The sequence below is a fragment of the Hylobates moloch genome, unplaced genomic scaffold (genome assembly GCF_009828535.3).
Source record: "Hylobates moloch isolate HMO894 unplaced genomic scaffold, HMol_V3 SCAFFOLD_24, whole genome shotgun sequence".
Lineage (NCBI taxonomy): Eukaryota > Metazoa > Chordata > Mammalia > Primates > Hylobatidae > Hylobates > Hylobates moloch.
Genome location: NW_026652299.1, coordinates 7,131,330 through 7,150,674, shown reverse-complemented (window position 1 = coordinate 7,150,674; position 19,345 = coordinate 7,131,330).

The window sequence follows — 19,345 nt, the reverse complement described above, 5'->3', positions numbered from 1 at the left end:
ATCTGAAGCGGACTTAAAGAACAGCCTTCAGGTCCTGCTGTTCCCTTCCTGGGAAGACTTTTATTCCCTCGGAGCTAAGAAAGACACCTAGATGGTGCCTTCCTCTCTCTTGTGTTGCTTGGAAGGCATGGGCTTTGGGGTCAGCTAGATCCTGGGCTAGCTCTTGGTTATGTTCCCAACACCTCTGAGACCTTGGGCAACTGACTTATTGTTCTTGGACACGGCTTTCTTTGAAAACCATAAAACTTATAGAATGGGATGGGAGCATTTTAAAATACATTTATGGGAAATTAACACAGAAGACCTTGTTTAAACATTATTTTTAGTGGTCACTCAGCCAATGGCTTCAGCTTAGGAATGACTGAGGCAAAAGCGCTAATTAAGGATGGTAATTTTATTCATCTTTGTATCTGTTTAGTGTCAAGTTGAAGGAAGAGAGGGTTTAAAATATGAGCTAGTAATCCCCCCCACACCCCGAGACTTTTTAAAACTATGAATAAAGTTAAGAAAACTATGCAAGAACTAAGAGAAGCTCAAAGGAAAAGAAGCGATGGACATTGTAGGCTCGAAGGACACCAGGCACCTTCCAGGAGAGGAGAAAGTTCAGGAATGTGGCCCTCCCTGCACTGCAAATCCCTTTGTGGCTCCTTCAAGCCTCTAAGCTCTTTTACCTCAGCTCATTATTAATGCTGATCTCCCCAGGTAGGGGAGAGGAGGTGGACTTAGGAGGCTTAACTACATTGCTTAGGATTGTGTATCTCAGAGACACTGACTGATGTGAGTCATACAATTATAGTTCTGAGTCCTCCTCTGTTCTTGAATATAGAGATTGGAGAGGAAAGCTGTGTTTGTGATTTTAGAGTGCCCAGGTCAGGCACTTCCTTTTTGTATGTGTTTTGGGCAAGCCCCTTACCTTTTGGAGCCTACTTACCACCCCTGGGAAGTGAGGGAACTGAACTTGGTGCTCTCTAAGGCCCTGTTTGAGTTTGCATGCCATTGACTCTGGATTTTTCTAAATAAACAAGTAAACTTACAGTTACCATGGAGAATGTCTGTGTCCTTGCTGATCATTGTAAATGTCCCTGATGTCAAAATGCAGGATGATAAAAAGTGAAGTTGAAAAATGAGGAAGGGGTGTGACAGGGAGTGATCTTAATCGTTTTGCAGGGTGTGCACTTTTTAGGCTGCCTAAGGGCAGAATTGAAATATATGCCTTCTGCTAGCATATTTCAGAGTCAGCCGAACTACATTTTGGTTAGGGACTACCTTGTCCAGAAAGAGAGGGGATGATAATCAAAGCAAGGGCAGTCCCAGAGCTCAGATGATCCCTTTTTCCTGGTGAAGGATATCCTTGGATGGTTGTTTTTCTATTGAGCCTTTAAAAGAGAACGCTAGGCTTAACAAAGGGTCAAGAGTCCACAGCTGAGGAGGCCGAGAGGAGCCAGGGAAAGGAAGTGGTTTAGAAGACTTACTGCTATTATATTAGTAATAAATTATGTCAAATTTATTATTGAAATTTATATATATATTTCAAAAATATACCAAAATAGAGTGAAGTGTATAATGGATCTCTACATTCCTATCAAGAGTCACCCATCAATTCATGGCCAATCTAATCTGTATCTTCATTTAATCTTGTTTTAACAAAATTCTTTTGAGACAAATCTTATTCAATTTCATCTGTAAATATTTCCAAAGGTATTTCTAAAATTAAGGGCCTTTTTAATTTAAAAGGCAAATGCAATAATGTTAAAACACCTAAAAATTAACAAAAAATTTTTAGTTGTATTCACTAGCAAGTCAATGTTTAGATTTCTCCAATTGCCTCATATACATATTTTTTTTAAAAATTTGTCTGAATCTCGATCCTAATAAGATCCATAGAAAGCTATTGGCGAATATGTGTCTTAAGTCTCTTTTACTCTACACGTTTTCTTCTTTCTTTCTTTCTTGTGAAGAAATTAGGCCATTTTTTTCCTGTGAATTTTCTGATTTTGATGATTAAATTTCTGTGTTATCTTTTGATATGTTCCTCAGTCTTTTCTATTTCCTGTAAATTGATATCTAAATGTATGATTAGATTCAATGAGTTTTTTTTTTTTTTTGGCAAATACATTTCATATGTGTGTCATGTATTCTATTAGGAGACAAACAATACTTGATTGTCTCTTTGTTGTGGTATCAGTAGCCATTATTAATCATTGTCCAGATCCCTTAATTCATTAGAGGCTGCAATAAATATATTAATTCTATGAATATAATTCCTTTTAATCTAGTGTTGTAATATTTCTACAAGAAACTTTTCCTGTTTGATTACACTGAGGAAATATGTGTTCATTATATTATCTGTATATAAAACCCAGGCTAAATACTGGATTTAACCCCTTATTTCCAGTTTCAGCTTGTTTTGTAGCCTTCTTCAAAAGTGACCAATGATAGCTGTGTGTGTTTTAAATTGTATTTTTTTGAATGCATGGACTTAAAAATATTTCGCCTGGAAACTTTCGAGTCAGATGAATATAGGTTTGAGCTCTGGCCCTGCCTGTTACCTCAGAGAGTCTTCCCCTTTCTTCTCATAGCTAAAGCCTAGTCACTTTGGGCTCTCATGGGTCTTCTGCTGGGAAGCTTTCCTTAATTTTCCTGAGAAGGGCAAATGAACCTCTCTGAGACTCAGTTTTCTCATCTATAAAATAGGGGCCATACTACTGATGCCATCTGACATGGTTGTGAAGATTAAGTGAGATAGTGAGTACAGAACCATCCATTGTAGGCATTCAAAGTTCTCCAATTTCATTATTATTTTGTATCGAACAACTTTGGACACTTAACTCCTGTGGTGAATTATTTTGCTATTATCTCTATCTTGAAAGTATTGTTGGAGAAACAATTATGAAAAAATATTTGTCTACTTCTGTTTATGAAGATGCAAAGTCACATGGCAAATTGTAATATTTACAGGGCTCTAAAATGTTCTGAAAGGTGGAAGAGAAAGAAACAGTATTCAAGAGTCTTGTCCCAAGGTGTTGTGGGGGAGACAAGGTAATAATTGAGAACTATATATAAAAATAAGTACAAAGAATTACATGAAGCAATTAAATCTGTTGGGATGGATGGACTTGCTTACGTTAGGGAAGGGTGTCTAGGTACATTGGATTCAAAAGCGGAGGAAGAACCTACTTTGGAGGAGTCTTTGTGAGTGGAAGGGAAATCCTGAAGTTAGGGTTGGTCTCCTTCTCAAAAAAAGGAAGTTGTTGCTTTAGGAGGGTTGACTAAATACCCTGACAATACTCACTTGACTAAAAATATTTCTTCCATGGGCTTGAAGTCCTAAAGCCAGAACCAGAAGCGTAGCTTGTTCCTGCTGCACACCTTTCTGTGTTCCACCTCTGGAATCGTGCCCAGGCTTATTCTTCCTCGGGAATGTCCTTCTTGTTTGCCTTCTTCACCTGCTTACTCCCACTTATTTTACACCATGCCAGGAGTCAGGGCTTTAGAGGGTCTTTCTCAGCCCCTTCCTTTACTGCACCATTGGGGTAGGGCCTCAGCGACGTTTTCCCATCTGATCCTGTACACGTTCCCATCACAGCATTCATCATACTGCTCATATCCACTGACTTCTCTAGACTCCAAGCACCACAAGGGTAGAGACTCTCTTAATCTTCTCTGTAACCTCAGCACAGTGGCCAGCACATATGTGTGCTTAAGAAATAATAAATACAATAAATTTGTAGCTGGGTGCAGTGGCTCTTGCCTATAATCCCAGCACTTTGGGAGACTGAGGCAGGAGGAGTGCTTGAGCTCAGAAGTTTGAGAGCAGCCTAGGCAACATAGCAGGACCCCATCTCTACTAAAAATAAAAAAAAAATCAGCTAGGCATTGTGGCCCATGCCTGTAGTGCAAGCTACTTGGGAGGCTGAGGCAGGAGGAACACTTGAGTCCAGGAGTTGAAGGTTGCAGTGAGCTATGATTGTGACACTGTACTCCCCTGGGCAACAGAGAAAGACCCTGTCTAAAAAAAAAAAAAAAAGAAAAAGAAAGAAAGAAAGAAAGAAAGAATAAATGGGTGATTGAAGTTTTATCTGTTTATTTGTAAATTTTTGTAAATTTAAATTTGGACAAGTTACCCGGAAGTGTAGACCAGTAATGTGTTAACACATGAACCTAAATGAGTTATCTTATTGACTCCTTTATAGGAGCAGGAACAGGGTGGTGGTGAGTTAGTATGACCCAGCAAGCTGGTTTGGAGGCAGGTAGGCAGAACAGGCTGGCTTTCAGCCCTGGCTGAGAGGCAGGTTTGAAAGAGCAAAGGTGAATGGCCTAGATTGTATTATTCTTATTCTTATTTTCCTAGTACTGCCCTTGTGTGAAAAGTGGGAGAAAGTAAGAAGTGTTTAGGGAACAGCAATTAGTCTTTTGGATTTTCTTGACTAGATTGTGGAAACTGAGCAGACGCAAACCATATAGAGGTTAGATGGGCCTGGATGATTGCTGGGGAGCTTTGGAAACACAGCCATGTGACAAGGTTACATGTAGAAATGTCCATCTTAGGAATACATAGTAGTCTGTCCATGAAAAAGCCATTTGATATTAGTGGGGTGTTTTGTATATTTGCACAGAAAACTTGCTCATTTATGGAGGTTCTTAAAGCACTCGGTTATTTGCCTAAGAAAGATGCCTTTTCACATAAACAACGGTCTACCTGGTATCAGAATTTCTCAACAGATAAGACACCCTTGTGCTCAGGAAGGAACTTCTGCAGGCAGATAGCATACCAAACTTTTATTGTTAATATGGGAAGAAAGGCATGCATCAGAATAACAGGAAAACCTGCTCTGTGTGTTTGCACCTGAGGAGGGGGAGGGGACACCATTTTTATCAGGCACACTAAAAGCAGCCGTTCATTCTTGTAGGATGGACTGCTTAGATTTTGTTGCTTTGTGAAATTTTTTGTACACAATTTAAGTAAAGCCCAGGATTATTTCAGACAGTTAGAAATGAACAATAACACGTTTATCATTAGAATCAGACTCTCCTTGTTATATTTCATAGGGTTTAGCACTTGTCTGTTAATACCCATCTCACTAAATGTCTCCATTCATAACATAGGTTTTTTTTCCCCTGGGTGAAGGGATGGGGAGGAGTGAATCTTTTTCTAATTTTTTTTCTTCCACCATGTTTATATGTATAAAATTTCACAGACTGACATTTTCTAGAACCTCTGTATTCGCGGAACAAGTTGGTTTAAATACAAAGATTTCTAAGTGACATTTTGACTTCTGATCTATATGGAATCTTACTAAGTTATGCCAAATAAACTCTTAAATTATACTGAGTAAGAAGTCTGATTAAGAAGTTTTTCTCCTCAAAAGGAAAATAAATATTTTCAATTCTTTTTAAAACGTTTTTGTGTTTGGCAGTGCCTTGGTGTCACGGCAGTAAAGAGATTAAGTAAAATGCTAACTTGTAGTAACTCTATATTTTTAAATTTCTTATCCTAAAAGCTAATACAGAGATAATTCCTGAGAAACCTCATTTCCCTGGCAAGTCAATAGCTTACTTTTTTGCTTCTTGTTATTTGCTTTTAAGAGTGACAGGGATTTTTATTCTTTTTTTTTTTCCTTTTCTTTAATTTGCAGAGTCAATTAAACTGTTTAGCCAAATAGATCTTAATAGTGTTGATAGATTCTTATTATATTCCTGTCATAATTATTTTTTAAAACTGGCAGGAAGCCTTCAGTATTCAACATCATTTACGACCTCAATGAATGGTCATGTAAATGGACAATTTGCAGAAATTCCAGCTGGGGTTAACCTTAGAACACGGTTGTTCCAATATAAAGCTGCTGGCTTCCTTTACATTATTATGGATTTCTGTTTGTTTTCTTTTTACTTTTGGGCAGGCTTCCCCTGAGAAGTTTAGATGGACGATTTAAGGGAGGTGTGTTTTCAGGAGGACTTAGTGGTGATACTGGAAAAATCTTAGTGAAATGACGGCCGAGGTCATTATAACATGGCCTTGAGTCTCATAACTCGGGAGGAAGTAGGTAGGAGGTGGTGGCAGAAAGGCAAAGATACTGAGGTGTTTCTAACACGAGCACAGGAATATGTGGCAATAATAGAACATTACTAAAGTTCTCCTCTAGAATGAGTCATTGACAAATATAATTTGAGGCTTTATGCAGCCCCAAGAAAATATCAATTTCTATGATTTTTATAAACTTACACTTTGGAAAGGTTGGCAAATTGATAGACAACAAATAAACGCATTTAGAATTCAAAGTTGACATTCATATTATGGCCTCAATTTAGCTAGGTGAGATATTTAGTGACACTTGGATGTCTTTCCAGGGTCAGATTTGTTAAAACATTATGCTAAAACAATTTGAGAGATAACTTTAAGTATTCCAGGCTTAACTAGAAAGCAAATTTTGCATTACAGTTCAGGAGTAGATAGTAACTTTGCAAACCCAAATCAAGAAGTCTAACCACATTAAAGAAATGGATTTTGTTGTAAAACTAAAATGATTACATACTATATTTCTTAACTTAGAGAGAAATGTACCTCTGGTCTAATAAGCTCCATATTGTTAAATGTCAATGTTAGGATCTCTCTTCATCAGTGTTATCCAAAATTTAATGCTAATATTATTTTATTGAATTTGTGAAGAGATTGTACTATTTTTCTTTTCTTTCTTTCTTTCTTTCTTTCTATTTTTGGAGGTTGGGGTGTGTGGAGGGATGGTGTTTCAAAGTTTGGTGTTCAGATTGTATGTATTTCCAAAGAGTAATACTGAAATAGGTTGTGAAATTATAACCAGAGTTCTACATCCTCAACTCTTTATATTCAAGAAGTTTTGCCATTTCAAAGAAAGATGAGAAGTTTTTAAAAAAAATTATGACAGGAATGTAGTAAGAGTCTATCAACACTATTAATATCTATTTGGGTAAACAGAGAGACAGATACCTTTTCCCACATGAACTATTTTTTGATCAGTATAAAGTATGATAAAATATGAAAAAAAGCAAAATTCAGGATACTTTTGTAGGTAGACACATGTCAGATATTATATATAATTAGCTTAAATATTTAAACACTGTAAAATGAGAGGCACATAGGATATTGTCTCCAAAGAGGACATAGTGAAAACGATACTTTGAAATGACAAATAGTCAAATATGGGCATAACTTTTTCATATTAGAGAAACCTTAGTGCCTAGACAAATGCAGTAGTAGTGTGTATTTTACTTCTAAGAATTTAGTGACTAAAGTACAGTGCCTTCCCCATCATGTTCTGATAATAAAAGCTCATATTCTGTGAACATTTTACACTTTTTTTGAGATGGAGTCTCCCTCTGGCGCCCAGGCTGGAGTGCAGTGGCGCCATCTCGGCTCACTGTAACCTCCGCCTGTTGAGTTCAAGCAATTACCCTGCCTCAGCCTCCTGAGTAGCTGGGATTACAGGCACCTGCTACTGTAACCTCCGCCTGTTGAGTTCAAGCAATTATCCTGCCTCAGCTTCCTGAGTAGCTGGGATTACAGGCACCTGCTACCACGCCCGGCTAATTTTTGTATTTTTAGTAGAGGCAGGCTTTCACCATGTTGGCCAGGCTGGTCTCAAACTCCTGACCTCAAATAATCTGCTGGCCTCGGCCTCTCAAAATGTTGAGATTATTGGCGTGAGCCACTGCGTCTGGCCTACACTTTTTAATCCTCTGATTTCATGAAGAGTTCTTAACTCCCCCCAGCTAATGCTAAAAGGGTGTCCTGGTTCTTACACAGGCATTGCTAGTAAAGTGGCAACCTGAGCCTGTTCCCAGGCTCAATTCACAGGAGCCCATATTCAGTGGTTATTTAATAGCTTTGAAATGCCATTCACCTGGCTGGGCGCGGTGGCTCACGCTTGTAATCCCAGCACTTTGGGAGGCCGAGGCGGGTGGATCCCGAGGTCAGGAGATCGAGACCACGGTGAAACCCCGTCTCTACTAAAAATACAAAAAATTAGCCGGGCGTGGTGGCGGGCGCCTGTAGTCCCAGCTACTCGGAGAGGCTGAGGCAGGAGAATGGCGTGAACTCGGGAGGCGGAGCTTGCAGTGAGCCGAGATTGCGCCACTGCACTCCAGCCTGAGTGACAGAGCGAGACTCCGTCTCAAAAAAAAAAAAAAAAAACACGAAATGCCATTCACCTGTGGCCCATTTCAAGTTTCCCATGATTCTTAGGAAGACCCTGGCCTCCATCTTGAATACGGAAAATAAAAACAGCAGACGTATGACGGTCGAAAGGGAAGTTAAGAAAAGCTGTATCGATTGTTGAGATCTGGCGGCTCGTTTAAATTTCATCAGCCTCACTTCTATGAACTCTCAGGTAAGCACTCTATTGATTTGTAATTTTCCTGCTAACTTTATAAAGCAGAGGAAAACGGCCGACATGGCGGAGTGCTTGGTTAGAGTCCAAGCTGCAGTGTTGGTAATTAGCTCAAGGAGGCGGGAAAAAGGAAAGTCAGGCTGCTTGCTGGAAGTTTGAGTGCAAATTTGACAAGGCAAGGAAAATGGATTGCACTCCAGTGAGAACTAGCTTAACACTTGAATTCAGAAAACTCCAGAGTTCCTCCTTGTTGAGTCCTGCAAATAAAGAGGGTAAGAAAGAAGCGATTCTGAAAGGGGGGTCGGAGAGTAAACTGAAAATTTCCATGGAAATAGCCGGTTTTTTTTTTTTATGACTTTTTAAAGCCGCTTTTAAGCTATTGCTTTCAGTTTACTTCAGTGCACTCACTGAAGTAAGCTTAGAAAGAAATCTTTGATATGCCAGATCAACCAAAAGTTTTAAAATATTCTTTTGTGTCTCCATTTATAATGCAAATAGTAAGTTGGTGTTTTGGGTTCATTTCACCATGGTCTCTGAAGTGGGTTAACATACACAGAATGAGGAAGTGGAGGGAGTCCCAAAGAGAGCACATCTTTGATAGTTCAATAATAATAAAAAAATGTATTTAGGTCTTTTCTAAATACCTTTCACCTCCTAAGAATATAAAACATGAGAGGAAGATCTAAGAAGAATAAATTGTGGTTGCCCTCTATGTTAGCTGAGTGACTAAAGATATCGTATTGTTCTATGAATTATCCACTACTTAAATATTCCTTAAGTCTAGCCTTTATGAGCTCATAAAAAAGACTTTGCTTATGTGTCTAGGAAAGCCAGTATCTTTATATGCTGTCGGAACTGAATTTAACATACTGTTTCAATATAACTTTGAAAAACAGCAGATATTTTGTTATTGGAAAGCAAGCTAGGCAAGCACCTTAAACCCATGTTTACATTTTAGTTTTATCAAACATAAACATTTCCTAGTTGGAATAGTTTTAAAAAGTGGTAATCTATGCTTGAGAATGATGGAAAGAGACGGAATTCTGGTTGAAATAGTATTGCCACTGTAGTGTTTTATTCATGAGAATCTCCAATCCTTTTTCAGATATACTAAAAAAGCCAAAATTAATTAATGTCAGAAACACAAATGAGGATTGGCAATGATCATCCATCCATGCTGGGGGAGGGAAGGCTGTGCGTTCTGTATCGTATAAACTCCAGATTTCGCTTCCTCACTGAGCACCTCCGTAAAGCCTCCCGTGCATTTGGAAGCTTCAGAATTTCTTCTGGGCAACTAAAGTCAAATATAATTTTTGACAAATACCAACCCCTCCCTCAATGCAACCAAGAGCAATAATGTTTCAGGAAGCTCCAGCTGAAGTGTTAGTAATAACCATCAAATAAACAGAAGTTTTACCATCTTCTGTTTCATTATTGAGCTTTTTCAAATGTAAACAATTTATAAGGAAAAAAGTGGGCCATGTTGGATATGAGAAACAGAAAAGTTTGGTGGGAAAAATCAGAGGCATTCTTTATCAGGAGATAGTTAGGACACGCCTATGATTGCACACTGTTTGGGTAGGTTCTTGTATTCATCCTTCCTCTCGGGGTTCTAAGTATCACTTTTTCTTCCCCTTCCTTCCCTTCTCATTCTCTCTCGGGCATGGGCGTGACTTCTCTTACCTTTGCCTTTCTCTGGGACCTGAGCTGACAGCTCTGTCACACTCGCCTTCCCCTCTGCCCAGGCTGCTCCCCCTACCCTTCTCCCACTTGGGCTTGCTGAGGAACTGCTACTCCCCAGGTGCCTTGAGTGCCTCAGCTTTACCTAGGTACCTCTGGTGTATATTTCTTAATGGCTATATTTTAGGAGCGAAAAAGTCTCCCAGTGACCCCCTTTCATTTGTTGTCTGACTTGAATTAAGCTGCACAACTCTGATTAGAGACAAATCTTTCTTTTCCCACACTGTTGCTCTTTCTACTGTCTCATTTAACACAGCTGGTATAAAATGCTAGAACTATTTAGCATAACAAGACCTATTTGCAAAAATGATGAGAAAATACCATAAAAAAGGCAAGAAATATATCCCCTGTAGGAGATGCTATTGTTACCCTGCTTAGATACACTTCAGTGGCTGGTACTTGCTTCCCCCCTGCCTCCTGCCCAAGCTGCTTTGAGTGTGGCTGGTGACCTCATAGCTGCCTTCTTCCCTGGAGACTTGTCCTCTGGCCAATGACTGACAGGGATAGGGGTCAAGGTAGGGGGGAGCTGACAAAATGCCAGCCTCTTTACCTCAAGGTAGACCTAATGCTGTGGTGTGATTTGTGCTCCAGAACTTCCAGATCAACTGATGCTAGCCTCCAGCTGAGCCCACACTTGGTCAGCATTCTTTCCCTCTCATCTCCTCCCCTTCTCCTTACAACACTCCCTCAGTAAATCACTTGAATCAAAATTTTTACCTCAGGCCCTGTTTCTAAGGAATCTCACCCAAGACATATATATTTTTTTAAATTAAAAAGAAAACCTTGGAATTATTTGGCTAAATCTTAATATACATGAAGTGACCAAAGATGGAACTGGTATTGATCCAAAGCATTAGATTTGGCAAAAACGGCACAAAAACTTAAGATATTTCATAGCAAAACTTAAGAACTAAAGAGATATTATCTTTTGCCTCATTAGAAAGGGAATACTTTTTGAGGAGTTGCAAATATTTAAAATGTTATTAGCCTGGAGAAAATCCATGAGTGGAACTGCAGCAGTCTCCTTATTACTTACATTTTGACTGGTTTTATAGTTTCCAAAGTAAGTTTCAATTTCATGACCCTGAGTCATTCTCATGACAATAATGACAAACAGGGATACTTATTAGCTGCATTTTCCACATATCAAGATTTTGTCCCAGAAAGGTTAAATGGCTTGACCATGTCTCACAGTTATTAAGTACCTAGCCCGTAGTTGGTGCTCAAACCCAGGTTTCTGTGAGAAATATGAGGGAAGATTTGCTGATTAATTTAAACCAAATTCTTACCTTTATCATAGATGGAGTTTTCATAATTCTGTTATTAAGCCTATTAGGGTTGCACTTGTGATATACCTACTGACCTAGACTTAATCTTGGTCAAAGTTGTCATTTTCCTATTAAATGTATGTATTAGTTATCCATTGTTACATAACAAATTATCTTAAAACTTAGCAGTTTAAGACAACAAGCACTTATTATCTCATAATTTATGTGGGTCCAGAATCAATAGGTAGTTTAAGTGCCTCTATCTCAAGGACTCTCAAACACGTACAATCAAGGTGTTGGCCAGGGTTGTGGTCTCATTTAAAGCCTTAGCTGAGGAGAGACTAGCTTCTAGCTCAGTCAGTCAGTTGTTAGAAGGATTTGATTCCTTGGGAGCTTTTGGACTGCAGGCTCCATTTCCTCACTGGTTACTGGCCAGAGGCCTTCCTCAGTTCCCTGGCATGTGACTCCTTCCATAGGACAGCTCACAGTATGGCAGCTGACATTCTACAGAGTGAGCAGGTGAAGGAAAGAAAGAAAAGGTAAGGTGGAATTCAAAGCGTTTTTGTTACTTGATCTTGGAAGTGAGAGCCCATGAATTTTGCTGTATTCTCTTGGTAAGAAGTGAGTCACTAGGTCCAGCCCACACTCAATGGGAGGGTATTACACATGGACATGCATACCAGGAGCCAGGGTGTCCTGGGAGCCATTTTAGAGGCTGCCTATTGCAGTGTGTCTCTTGGCTTCCTCATCTACAAGGCCCTGTAACTTGATCCAACCACTGTTTTCTGTATAAGGAAGTACTGGATTATTTTCAATATGTTAATTTCATGGGTTTAGGCATATGTGCTGTAGTTTAATGCGCTTCTCACTTGTTCTTCCTCCCACCCACTCTTCAATTTCTCTTCTCCTTTTGCTCTTCCTTTCTTGCTTCCTCTGTCCTCCTGCTTCTAACTCTACTCACTTCTCTTTCAAGCTCCCTGTTTTCTCTCTCCTCCCTTCTCATGCTCTCACGGTCACCTTCCTTTCAGAATCCAAATTCTCTGTGTCTGTTCCTGCTACCATGGCCCTTGTTGCTCCTCCATCTGCTCACAGGGACCATGGCCAACCGGCAATTTTAGATGCTGGCTCTTAAGTTTCTAAAGAAAATGATTCAATTCAACTCTTGGGTCTAGTCTTTCTACCAAGTTCCTCTAGGAAGATGACACCATGATGAAGTGAGACAAAGTGTTTTTTATAGAACATTGAAAATCCTGTTTTAGAAGGTGGGGGGAGGATTTTTTTTTTTCCTGTATTTCTCTATGCATAATGTCAGATCTGAATTATATCTAGTGTTGTCTTGTGTGTTTTATGTTAAATTATTTTAAAAGATAAGATGATGAGAATGATGATGATGAGGCAGGCTGAAGTATACCATCATATCACTTATCTAAAATTAGTTGTTTAATCCTGATGGTAGTGACTGCAACTTTTATCTCTATTTCCAGTATCTAGAATCATCTGAATGAATAAATGAATGAATGAATGAAGCACTATAGCAGAACTAAGTAGATTTGATAGGTTGGCTATTTTAGCCATTGAAGGTAGAGTAGAATTGGTTTTCCCAAATCTTATGTGAAATCCAGGGAAAATATTGCTAGTATCTCTATTTGTATTTTTCAGCAATAGAAGATGCTGTCAAAGAAAGAAGACAAATTTGACCCAGCAGAGAGCACATTTCATATGTGGGATTAATGTGCAGTAATTAGCCTGTTTTGGTCTAGGATGACTGATAGCAATTCCATGGCCCATTTTCCTGATATTAGGCAAAGGTTCTTGGGGCAAAAATGTGATTAGAATATGTTCAACTTGATGACATGTATGTTAAAGCTATTGGCACATACCAACCAATTTTATTGCATGACCTATTGCTAGAAAACATCAAAAGTGGAGGTCAAATCATTTGAAGAATAGTTGTTTAGTGAGTTAGAATGAATGAAGTCTTTAGTGAATGCCAGCATCAAATTCTGTCCTAGTTTGTTGCTTGTCATGCCCTATTCTCTATCTGGGATGCCCCAGGCACTCTTTTTGGGGACACTTGACCTACCAGTCATATTTCAGAAACTACTGATTTGGTGCTTGCTGATTGAGTTTAGACTCCAAGGAGTCCGATTGCTGGATTACATACAGACTAATGACCCATCAGTCGCTAAAGGCAAAAGCTTAAAGTGCACTAGTGAATTAAGCCATAGCATTGTCGGAAAGAAAGAATTTATTATGTCATTAAACTTGATTCAGTTAAGTTTTGCTTCTTTAGATACACTTCACTGAGGGAAAAGTAAGAAATTAATTAGAAACAAGTGTTACCGTTTTTCTTCCACTTTCCCAGGTAAAGGATATTCACGTGAAATTAAGAAACAGAGTATTTCATTGGGATGAAAAGAGAGCCATTAAAAGGAATAATAAATCGTGAAAACTGGGCATGACTGCCTAGCCAGCCATGTACTTGTAAGTTCAGAGACTGTGCTTCAGTTAGTAAACACAGAGGAAAACCAGGCTTGCCTAATTTGCTGACACCCTGGGTGAAGTTTTCAGGACTTTGCATACAATCTCAGAGACTCATTGATAGGAAGATGTCAGCAGTAATCATGGCTGATGCTTAGAATTTAATGTGAAACTTGGGCACAAAATGGAAATCACAGTGGAGGTTTTCTGCTTCAAATTTAGGAATTATAATGATACACAGAATATTCTCTTAATGTGAAGATTACCATAAGACATAAAAATGTAAGCCATTTGTTGTTGAATGTTTCTACACATACCTCATGATTGCTTTATAGCAATAGATAAAATGTTTATAATATAAATGGTAACTTGAGGATAATTGAGAAAATTGCGGAGTGTTTGTACCTTTTGTAATTTATCAATCAAAGTACTCTGACAATCCTCTCAGGCATTCTAAAATGAATCTCAGTGTTACAGAGGTAAATGGTAAAAAAAAAAAAAAGAATATGTCATATCTATAGTGTCAGTCCTAATAATGGAGGGACTTTTAGTATTTATATTCTAGGGAACAAAATATACTTTCTGTTAGTAATTATTATGCAGTGGGATTAAAGAACAGATACTGGTCATTGTTTTAACTGAATACATTCCATAGCATATGACTTATGTCAAATAAAAGAAAACGAACTACAAGCGAGGTCTGTGTCCAAGGGACTATTTTAGTTTCATTAGAATTCTGTCCTATCACAGGATATGCAATATTCTATGCTCTAGATGAACATAGAAACAATAAGCAAAGCAGATTTCTTTTCTTTCATTCACTCCTTAAGGGTGATGGCTTTTTACAATTTTACAAAGTAAGGATTTTAAAGTCCATCTGATTTGGAATTTTCTCTTTTTTTCCTTCTTTCCTGCCTCCCTCTCACCCCGTTTTCCTTTCTCCCTCCCCCTCTCTTTCCTCCTCCCTCGTGCTTGCTCTCTCATGATAGAGTCACAAAGGTGATTTTTATTTTATTAATAAAATTATTTTAATCTTGAACCATCACCAAGAATAACAGACCAAAACATCTCCCCGTCTAGTTATTCAATATTCTTAGTAATGCAAATAATATATATGATATTAGCTTTTCCTTAGGATATTCCCAAGTTTAAGGTAAGATATACTTTGGGAGGAAAGAAAAGCTGAGGGGGAAAATTTGTCTGCTCTTGTTAGAGCTGCAATCTCCCCAAAAGATACTCCTTCACCCTCTTCCCTACCCTCCGCCCCATGCCATAATTCCAGGATGAACATCTGGCTTGATTTCTGTGTCAACTGCTTCTTTGCCAAGAATAGAAGGTTATAAAAAGAGGTTACAGACCAAAGTTACCATGGTTGCCCGCAGAGATTTCCTAAAGAACCGCTAGGGCCTACTAGGGAGTGTCAAAAAGGAAAACAATTTCCACTCATAAATACCATTTAAACATCTTCATGTGTTAGAGAAACTAGGTTTCAATTCATATGTTTACACTTGTGGTCTTTATACCTACCTCATTGAATTTATTGTGGGGGTTAATTGCATAAATGCATATAAGCTCTTAGAAGAGTGCAGGGAAAACCACTCTATATTCTCTTTCTTCCTTCCCTTCTCCTGCCCTCCTTCCCTCCCTTCCTTCCTTTTTTCTAAGTTCAGTGCTTCTCAAATTTTAATGTTCATAAGACTGATCTGGGGATCTTGTTAAAATGCAGATATTAAGCCAGTAGGTCTGGGGTGGGCTCTGAGATGCTGGATTTCTAACAAGCACCCAGGAGACCTCATCCATGAATGGCAACCATTTAGGTAGTGACTTACCTGTTGGTTTAGTTACAGCAGTGTCATTAAGTGTGTAAGGTTTTAGTTCTGATTGGGTCATGGTTGTCTTTTACTAATGGTCTAGAGGCCTATGTACGAAAAGTTGCACGATATTATTTTATATGTTTCTTGACTGTAAACTCGTTTGCAATCTTAAGGATTATGTGATGCAGCATAGGAATAACTGTAAAGTGTAATCCATGATGTATAGTCTACCCCATAACCCCTCCAACCCTCCAGGTGATTCTTACTGTCCTTTGGGAACCATTGAGGTACTTGGGAGAAATGGGTGCTCTGTAAGAGTAAAAATTTGTTTTGTAAATTCAAAAAACATATTCGGTTTTGGCAAATTCAAAAACGTATCTGGTTTTATTAAAAGAAAGTGTTCACAATGAAGCCTAATTGGTACCTCTGTGAGAAACCTCTTAAGGATTTTACTGCAGGCAAGGTATTTAGTGAGATCCGGGTGCTCTCCCTGATCAGCAATAGGTAGCTGCTAGAACACTGATTGCACTGTTATTCATCCTGGCACAAGCTGTGACCTGCCAACCAATGTTGCTTGTACTGTTTATTTCAGGTACTCAGTTGTGAATATTATGCACAAGACTTTTCTCTCTACAAGATTTTCATCCATTTTTCTTACTGTGTTGCACATATCCTTAGATATCAGTAGGAACTTATCACTCTGATTTAGCGTCTTTTCTTGCATTGTACTTTGTCTTTCACTTGATTCTCTGTAGCCCCAGCTTGATTGTACTGGTTGCTAATATAGGGACAACTTAATTTGGAAAAGCAAACCAAATAAAACTTGTGAAACAACAGCATTTTTTGGTCTGATCCTGCCTCTCTAATGATCAATGACTATAGAGAAAATCCAGGTGGAAATTAAGATTTTAGAATGATTCCCTTCTGGAAAAACAAACAAAAAAACTAGCATTGCAAAGATAAAGAGAAAAAAATCCAGCAGCTCTTTTTCCTTTTTTTCTTGAGTGTCATATCCTTAAATTTACCTTAAATATATTATTCTATGGCCAGTCCCCTTATCAGCTAATTATTTCAAATGCCCATGATAGAGATACAGATTGTCCTATCACCTGTGTATTTTTCACTATGGTAACAGCTCACTTATCCCGGGTTGTGGATCAAATATAATCAGAAGATTGTCATAAATGAGGAAGCAGCTACAATGCATATGTTTCATGCATGTAATAGACTTACGTACATCATTCATTGACAGCAACCATAGACCTTCACTCATTAAGAGTTTAGTTTTCTAGCTTGGGTATCTGGTTTCCTGGCTAACATTATTGTAGAAGCAACAAGTTGGAAGAGAATAAAGATTGCTTTTAGAATAGCTTGCTTTATGAGTAACATGGCAGCTTCTGGGAAGGGAGAAGATTTTTTGAAAAGCCTGCAAAAAGACACAAAAATGGAAAAAGAAATTGTAATCTTAAGTATTTGCTCTGGAGGCAAATGGCTGGCTATATATCGGGGCTATATTACAATACAGTTCAATCATTAATGGCCATAATAGTATTCTATAATAATTAAGACAGGCTAAAGCTGTCTATGATTGATTCCTATTTTGGGAACTAGGACATTTACTGTATAGTCTTAAAACACTTCTATACAAATTATTTTTAAAATGTGATAGAGGGTTTATTTTTTAAAGAAATAGATCTTTTTTTGATGCTGCCAGATAAGCATTAATGTGTTTTTAATTTAAACTTTTTTCAATCTAAAGAATAGAATGGATTATGAGTGAAAGAAAGAGGGTTAGAAGATTCAGTTCCATGAGTGTTTCAGTTTTTTATTTATATTCAAACTTTTGTGGAAAAGTAAATCTTATTCTTATCCTGGGAATGGAGTAAAATGGAATTAGGGAGGAATTCTGACTCAAAGTTGGAGTTTTCAAACCCACACAGCAGCAAACCTGACAGGATTTGTGAGTTAATATTTATCCTGCACCTTGATACCTTCAGATGAAAAGTACTACGCAAATACCAAGCCCTGTAGACTCTGGGGAATTTTCAATCCTTACAATTTTCTAACAGCAAAACACCCAAGGGCTTGTTGGAGAGGTGGCTTCTTGTGCAGAATCACAACAGCATTGGTTTATGCTGGTGACAGTTCTTACCTGTTTTCTTTCTCAGACTATAGCTGAAATTTTAGATTACCAGTGATGTAAACCATCTTTTTTTCTTCAGAATATTTTGGCAGAAACTTTAGTTATGAATAGCCTGAGTAAAAAATTATTTGTAGTCAAGTCCCATGAATTCTATAAATAGAGTCTATACCACCTGGCATTGGTTAGATAAAACTCAAGGTTTGGTCCTGCTGCTAGTGCCTGACTCTAGCAGTAGCTGCCTCTCTGAGATGTGCACCAGGCCTTTCTTTACCTGTCAAGCGCAGGCAAGGGGAGGCTGCTCTAAAGAATCTTTATAAGCCAGTGGTATTGTGGAAAGAGGTGTTTATTTATTTACATTTTTTTGTTTAACTGGAAGATAATCCATAATATACAAACACAGCTCAGAAGGCAAAATAGTGCAGAAGAAATCTTTCTTCTGCAACAGTTGCATTAGTTATGGTCTATTATGTATTTTCAGAAATCCAGCATTTCAATGACCACAGTTCAACAGTTTAGGAAGTAGCCCGTCAAACACTGAAGCAGTTAATTTTGATAGCTCTCTCATAGAAATAGGATGTAGAATTACCCACTTCAGTAAGTAAAAAATAAACTAATAACATTCTGTCTCTCTCACACACACACAGTCTTACACATTCACAAACATACTGGTTCTTGCCCCAAACTTCACATAGAAAACAAAGTTTAAAATTCTTAGAAGGGACTAATTTTTTAAAAGTTAGATTAAGACAATTATGAGCTGATATTAATAAGTAATTGATAAGTTAATAGTACTTTCATAGATACAGAGGTTTAAAGACTTTCCCAAAAATGTAAATACCAGTTCCAACTATGTCCCTGTTTCAGGCATTGCACCCTTCTCCCCACCCCACCTCAGAAACAGGATTATTTTCTCCTTCAGACAAAAAGAGTTTCTATACATGTGGTCAAAATACAAGAAATAGATATTGGGAAGCTTCAGGAAACCAGGAAGAATAATTGTTATAACAGTTAACCTAATGTATAGTATATGGCAAATACTGCCCCAGTCTCCCTCTCACACCTCCTCATCCTGTCCCTCACCCCACCTGGAATCATACACACAAATGCAGAGTATTTTTGTTGTCTTTGCTTTAGGGTACCCACAGATCATGATCCTTTTTCTGACTACAACTTTTGAAGTGTTTTTCTTTCTCCCTGAAGGTTTTTTTTTTCCCAACACTATCTGCCATAGAGCAGTTGGTCTTTCAGGCTGTAATCTATATTGTTGTCTCGGAATCTTTCTAACATTGCAATGCTAGTTGCTGAAGCTTGGAGTTGCCCAGGTGGTAGTTATTAACTGACGTGTCATGGTTCATGGTGAACAAGCTAGGTCAACAAACTTGTTTTTCATCATGGCTGGTTTTAATTTGAAAGGAAGCTTGTTACCTATTTGATAATGCTTCACTGAAGTTCACCTATTTCAGGTAGATTAATAGCTTGTTCAGGAATGAGGAGCCCAGGGGCCCTGTTGTAACCATGTGCTGTAGGTTCAAGGTT